The following is a 7,866-nucleotide window of genomic DNA, read 5'->3' as shown; positions in this document are numbered from 1 at the left end:
GTGTATGCACCTACAACATAACATGGCTATTCTCTTCTGAGTGAAAGCCTTACACGGAAGTGACAGAGCAGACATTATTTTGGATAGATTTTGTGAAATGTTGTATCCATCTTGACTTCAGATCAGCAGCAAAACCATTGTCACACCAAGGAATAGGCATAATTTCCCTTGAATAGAGTGGCAACTAAGAAAATGGAAGATCAACAGTGATTGCTAAAGCTGCAGTATTTCTCATCGCTGTCGACAATGTTAAATCTACAGTTTTGTGGAACTGGAGACAGTGATTGCTAGAAACCTGAGAAAATTCTATAATGAATAAAAAGCCTCTATCAAAATTCCCACCGAGCAAGGTGGCGCAGTGGTTAGCACATTCGGGAGGACGACGGCTCAATCCCATCTCTGGCCATCCTGATTTAGGTTTTCTGTGATTTCCCTAAATCGCTTCAGGAAAATGCCGGGATGGTTCCTTTGAAAGGGCACGGCCGATTTCCTTCCCCATCCTTCCCTCACCCGAGCTTGCGCTCCATCTCTAATGACCTCGTTGTCGACGGGACGTTAAACACTAATATCCTCCTCCTCCTCAAAATTCCTGGAGTGGACAAGGGACCCCTAATCCCCCTACCCGCCACCCTCCACTTCCTCCTTGGGGAGGCCTACATGCAGAAGGTGGAGGTAGTGATGCATGGCAATATCAAAATGAAGATAATCGACTCATTCGGTTGCATGAGGGGTGTTCAGTAACTAGTGCAAAACATTTTTTTTTTCTACAAGTGTGTTGGTTTTATTCAGGATTTCAATATGCCATATTATTCTCCACTCTTTTGGCTACAAAATCCTATTTTTCAACATAATCTCTGTCCTTACACCACCTTACTGGGAGGGCTTGTATGCCTACATGGTACCCCTCTTCTGGTCAACATAGGAGCCAACGTCTTGCTGCAACAATGAACTCCTCATCATCCACATTCTGCTTCCCATGAAGTGCATCCTTCATTGGGTGAAGCAGATGGAAGTTGGAAGGAGCAAGGTGAGGCACCATTCTATAAAAAATTTCCTGCTCAGCCTCCTAACACACAAATAACTCCACGCAGATGGTCCTACATTGCTTTTTATGTTCATCTACACTACTGGCCATTAAAATTGCTACACCACGAAGATGACGTGCTACAGACGTGAAATTTAACTGACAGGAAGAAAATGCTATGATATGCAAATGATTAGCTTTTCAGAGCATTCACACAACGTTGACGCCAGTGGCGACACCTACAACGTGCTGACACGAGGAAAGTTTCCAACCGATTTCTCATACACAGACAGCAGTTGACCGGCGTTGCCTGGTGAAACGTTGTCGTGATGCCTCATGTAAGGAGGAGAAATGCGTACCATCACGTTTCCGACTTTGATAAAGGTCAGATTGTAGCCTATCGCGATTGCGGTTTATCGTATCACGACATTGCTGCTCGCGTTGGTAGAGATCTGATGACTGTTAGCAGAATATGGAATCGGTGGGTTCAGGAGGGAAATACGCAATGCCGTGCTGGATCCCAATGGCCTCGTATCACTAGCAGTCGAGATGACAGGCATCTTATCCACATGGCTGTAACAGATCGTGCAGCCACGTCTCGGTCCCTGAGTGAACAGATAGGGATGTTTTCAAGACAACAACCATCTGCACAAACAGTTTGACGATGTGTGCAGGAGCATGGACTATCAGTTCGGAGACCATGGCTGCAGTTACCCTTGATGCTGCGTCACAGACAGGAGCGCCTGCGATGCTGTACTCAACGACGAACCTGGGTGCGCAAACGGCAAAACATCATTTTTTCAGATGAATCTAGGTTCTGTTTACAGCATCATGATGGTCGCATCCGTGTTTGGCGACATCGCGGTGAACGCACATTGGAAGCATGTATTCGTCATCGCCATACTGGCGTATCACCCGGCGTGATGGTATGGGGTGCCATTGGTTACACGTCTCGGTCACCTCTTGTTCGCATTGACAGCACACTGAACAGTGGATGTTACATTTCAGATGTGTTACAACCTGAGGCTCTGCCCTTCATTCGATCCCTGCGAAACCCTACATTTCAGCAGGATAATGCACAACCGCATGTTGCACGTCCTGTACGGGCCTTTCTGGATACAGAAAATGTTCGACTGCTGCCCTGGCCAGCACACTCTCCAGATCTCTCACCAATTGAAAACGTCTGGTCAATGGTGGCCGAGCAACTGGCTCGTCACAATACGCCAGTCACTACTCGTGATGAACTGTGGTATTGCATTGAAGCTGCATAGGCAGCTGTACCTGTACACGCCAGTGAAGCTCTATTTGACTTAATGCCCAGATGTATCAAGGCCGTTATTACGGCCAGAGGTGGTTTTTCTGGGTACTGATTTCTCAGGATCTATGTACCCAAATTGCGTGAAAATGTAATCACATGTCAGTTCTAGTACAATATATTTGTCCAATGAACACCTGTTTATCATCTGCATTTCTTCTTGGTGTAGCAATTTTAATGGCCAGTAGTGTATTAGGCGTTGAGGAAACCAGCAGGCGCGCACCTTTAGAACCCCAAATAGTGGATGAGTGTGTCAGCACTACCAACAAAGACATCCAGTTGAGCAGCGACATGTCTGATTGTCATCTGTTTATCACATTGAATGAGTGTGTCCACATGTTCCAACATTGCTGGTGTCACAGCTGTGTGACTCACCAGCACTCGGGAAATCTGAAAGGTTTGTACGACCTTGTTGCTGTGATGACAAATGCCTCACCCAACAACTCACCATACTTTTGTCACTGCCAGGACCCCATAAACATTCTGCAAGTGCCTTTGAATGTCTGTGATGCTCTTGTTTTCTGCCAAAAGAAACTCAATGACAACTCTCTAACTCTCTGCTTGGAATGCATCTCCATTAAAAATGCCATTTTGAAGCCTACATATAGTGCCGAATTTTTTCAGCCAAAATTGGCCAATAAAAAGAAATGTGTTGCATTACTTATTGAACGTCTCTCATGGTTTACATGTGGGAGGAACTATTGATTCATTCTTTTGAGTGAAATCAGGCTATGGGAACAACTGAATAAAAACAGCCAATTCGTAAGGTTGTAGTTTTATGTTTCATTTAGATTATTATATTGCACATCTTTTACAACATTATAGAATACCTTGAATATGAATAAGTAAAATTATTTACCTATACTGATGTAAGATGATTGTATTTTTATGTAAGACTGTAAATAACTTATGTTTAATAAATATTACAGTAACTAGCCCTGGCTATGAATTGACTACACCTGCACAATGTACATTGTTAACGGAAAAATGGAGAGACTGAATTGCATTGAACTGAATTATTCACTCATTTCTTCTGAATGAAACCAGTCTGTGGGAGCAATCAAATGAAGACAATTGGTACAACCTGTTTTACTTTTTAATGTTGACTGAATTTTCATTCTTTCTTTTCATTTGAAAACAGTCTGCAGTGTTTCTGTCAGTTAAGGCATGTATTTGTTCTTTCAACTGAAACTATTCTTTAGTGTCATGGTTGGATGAGCTATGCATTCTTTCTTCTGAGTGAAACATTATGTAGTACTTTCATTGGTCAAACTAAAGCAGTAGTCTATACCCAAGGTACATATAGGCCCTACTCCCGGGTGTACATGAAAGCATCTCATGTGGTACACCAAAGTTAAAATAAGCATGTTCAGCATAACTAATTAAGCTGACATATAGTCAGGGGAACAAAATTGAGTGTAAAAGTTCTGATAGAGTGTACATGAAGAAGAAAGGAACATTACCAAATGTGTGTGGAAGGTAAATATTCTGTACAGAAAATTACGTCACTGGTTAGGTGTCTACAAATCACACCCATGCACATAAACCTGTTTACATTTCACAGCCAGTGAAAAGTAGTATATGTAGTATTTCACAGAATGATGAAGTATTTCTCACAGTCCCACACTGATACTTCATTTTCACATTTAAGTATATTTCTAACCAACACTGTAAGCGGGAAAATGGGAACAACAATTTTACTCATCTGACCCCATCACATTCAATTCTGAACAAAAACAATGGATCATTTTGGTGATGTTCAATCATAATTGTTCACTGCATTCTGTTATGACCTCTCATCACTATTATTGTCATTCTGATTTTTTAAATTTAATGCCAGTGCTTTTAGTTCAGTTTTTTGGCCATATTTATGAATAGTATGTGTACTCAATAGCGAACTTGGTCTCTTGATCAAAAAGAAAAAATGCTGAGCTGTGTGTGAATTTTATTCAAAAACTGACAGAGGTGCTGTGGTCTACACAATTAGAATAAGGAAATACATTTCCTCAGTTTTTCCATTAGTCCAATAGCCCACTTGAAAAGGAACTACCACCAGTTGTTAAACATCGTATATGTGGCTAATTGGTCAGAAGGTACAGTGTTAGAAATATTCTTTTTTATGTATCTATCATTCAAATAAGATACGTTACTTGTTTCTAAGAAAGTTAGCAACCCCAATCATTTCACATGTTTAACTGAAAATACTGAACAAAAAATCAGTCAAATGACCAGTCACTTGTTAAACCAGCTGGTTGCCTAATCACTAGTTGGAGGAAGATCACTTGGGGCGCGAAATACCGTGGGCATCAGTGCCATTGACACGGCCCAGATAGCACCACCAAGTTGAAAGACCACCCACACCTACACAGCTGTAGACGAGAGCAGTAGAAGTCATTCGTAAGCTTTTACTTCTACCTATTACCTCATTATAGTTTTCATAGGTACTGTAATAGCTACTTCGTAGCAGTAAGATTTTGGTTTCAATTATTCACATATTAAAGTATGCTTACCTCTGCTTCACTTCTGTGATGCATTAACCCAGCACATGTTAGTTTCTTTTGTAAGCTATAAGCTGGCTACCCTAGGAGAAGAAAGTGAGCTTGTGGATGCTACTAGCTGATTGCAGGCTTTCTTTCCCAGTGCCTTCCACAAAAGGGCTACCTCACAGTGCATGATTAGTATCTGGATCAGAGTAACAGAGTGACTAACAACTAGCTGTTTGTGGGACAGCTAAACAGATGCTGCAGCAATAGCCAATCCAAGCATGGGTTTGGCCATACGTTCTGGCCATAAGACAAAAGATGTATGTAGACTGTTTATGCTCCTATCTCTGCTGTATTGACATTTGATACCAATATCTAAGTCATATGATAGAGGACAAAAAGCCAAGTTTCTGTCATTACACCAAGCGAGGTGGCGCAGTGGTTAGGCACTGGACTCGCATTCGGGAGGACGACGGTTCAATCCCACGTCCGGCCATCCTGATTTAGGTTTTCTGTGATTTCTCTAAATTGCTCCAGGCAAATGCCGGGATGGTTCCTTTCAAAGGGCATGGCCAACTTCCTTCCCCGTCCTTCCCTAATCCGATGAGACCGATGACCTCGCTGTCTGGTCTCCTTCCCCAAAACAATCAACCAACCAATCTGTCATTACACACTATCTCAAATGGAGCCTAAAGTTACAGTTTCCCTTATTTTTAACTGAAATCAGGCATTGATTTTAACAATAGAACAACTTTTTTGATTAATACTAGCTGTCCAGAGAAGGAGTCCCTGGTATCGAAATTAAATGTCTCAAAAACTAAGATCAGTAGATGAATGCAACAAACAAAATGTTTATTGTGGAAGCTGACAGTGTCTCACTCCTGGCTCCAAGCTTCCAGTATTTGGACAACATACCACAAACAGAATTAAACATCCCAATCGCAACACACAACATAAAACAAATAGTACACAGAAAACATAACACATCCCCTGGTCATGACCACATTTCCTGTTGACACCTTAAAGAATGCCTTATCTCCTTTCTAGTCACCCTTGCAACCCACATTAAAAGCCTTTTAGAAACTAATGTCTGTGGATGTTAACAAAAAGTACATTAGCAAAGAACCTGAAGCTAGTTATATTAAATCCAAGACAAATATATAAACAATTTGCCAGTTGATTCACTACATAGATTTTAACTTTTAAGCTTGTAAAAACTTACTGTATGCAATTCCAGAACTAACAGAGCTTTACCAGTATTGCAAATAAGTATTTTCGCTCACTTACAACATGAAAATAAATGTGCAAAATTTCTTACTGTTCAAATGGTAAAAAAATAAAACTGTCTCAGCTCATTGATAAGCTGATAACAGTTCATCCTAAATTATTTTTTTCCGTCATTGTCAGAAGAAGCCAACTGTCATAACTGCTTATTGTGTTGGCCTTTTCCTAAAAGTCAGTATATGATTGGCTGACCTATGTCGTCATGACATTGAGCAAAAATCAAGGAGTTAACATATGCTGTTATGGAGTGATGATGTTCGTTGGCCTATCATACACCAATTACTGATAATGAAAGGTCATCACAGTAACTGCAACAGTGATTAGTGTTGCTCCTGACAATGACAATGGAGGAAGTAATCATTAACTGTATGTCTTACTAAAATCTGATGTACCAAGAATACTGAGAATATTTTATCCAAACATGTCAATATAAGAATGTTTATTCCCATATTACTTATGTCTGTCAGGGAACATTTCATGCAACGTGTCTCAACTGTAGAAATTAGTTGTAGCTGTAGAGTTACTTTCTGTTCCTGAAACACAGTGACAATTAGGAAACTATGATGTTGTTGGACATTACATAGAACTTGCTGGAATAAATTGCATTTTACAGAAGACTACACTGCAAATTGTTAAAGAAAGGGTATGATTTACAATGTGAATCATCAAACCTGATATTTATATGAATGCTGTCAGTTTTTATATTTAGCTCTCTCATGTTTTATTTGGATTGGGTTAATGTTACCCCAGGAACCCAACAAAGACAGTCTTAGCAATACAAATAAATACATCAAGCACTTTGTACGGAGACAAAGGTCACCTATTAAGGCTTTACACAGTCTTACCAACGTATTGTATAATAATCTTGTCAAATGAACCATTTCAGGCCTCCATATAAAGGTTTGATTTATGCTCCTACACCTCTTTCCACCAGTGGAGAGAAGCAGAAGATCACATATTAGATAAAACTAATCCAAACTCACAGATTAGTAACAGCCAATCCTCACAAGTCAAAAGCAAATGAATCATTTAATATGGAAGTGACAGAGCTCCCGAAGAATTTTGTCATACCTGATGCCATGGTAAAGACTCTGTGAGTCTTAACTACAAGAGTCTTTCCCTATTCATAAAGATGATGTTCCACTGAAATTTGTTGTTACCATAATTCAGTCTCTCATCTACAGGCTAGTCAAATATCTAGTGAAGTTATCCGTATCCATAGTTGCTCACTTCAAACATCATATGTAAAATCTATCAGATGTTTATTGACTTAATTAAATTATCAAAACTAGCCCAGATGACATTAAGATCAGCCTGTATGTGGTCTCTTCATTCACAAGAGGTTAGGCAATACATACATGGAACATGTTAGTAAGGTGACTTGCCTTCCAAAACTAAATTATTTTTAGCATACTTTGATGACAACTTAGTTTTGTACATTTGTAAATTTTATGAAAGGACTGTAAGAAGAGACACAGGTTCTCTATTACCTTCAATAGTGGCCATTTTGTTTATGGAGTATGTCAAGGGATGCATCTTACATTCATCTGTATTCTTATTCTTCCAACCTGAAACCCAGGTGTAGGTACATATACAGATGAAGTGACACAATTTCAGAGACTTTACTGGTCTTAAGCAGATATGATTTTATGTGTATAGACTGAAGCAGCAAGTGAAAATTTGCATCCAGGCTGGGAATCAAACCCAGGTCTCCTGCTTACTAGGCACATGCATTAGCCATCAAGCCACTTTGTCACAGA

This window comes from Schistocerca americana, chromosome X (genome assembly GCF_021461395.2).
Source record: "Schistocerca americana isolate TAMUIC-IGC-003095 chromosome X, iqSchAmer2.1, whole genome shotgun sequence".
Taxonomy (NCBI): domain Eukaryota; kingdom Metazoa; phylum Arthropoda; class Insecta; order Orthoptera; family Acrididae; genus Schistocerca; species Schistocerca americana.
This window is presented reverse-complemented; position numbering follows the sequence as displayed.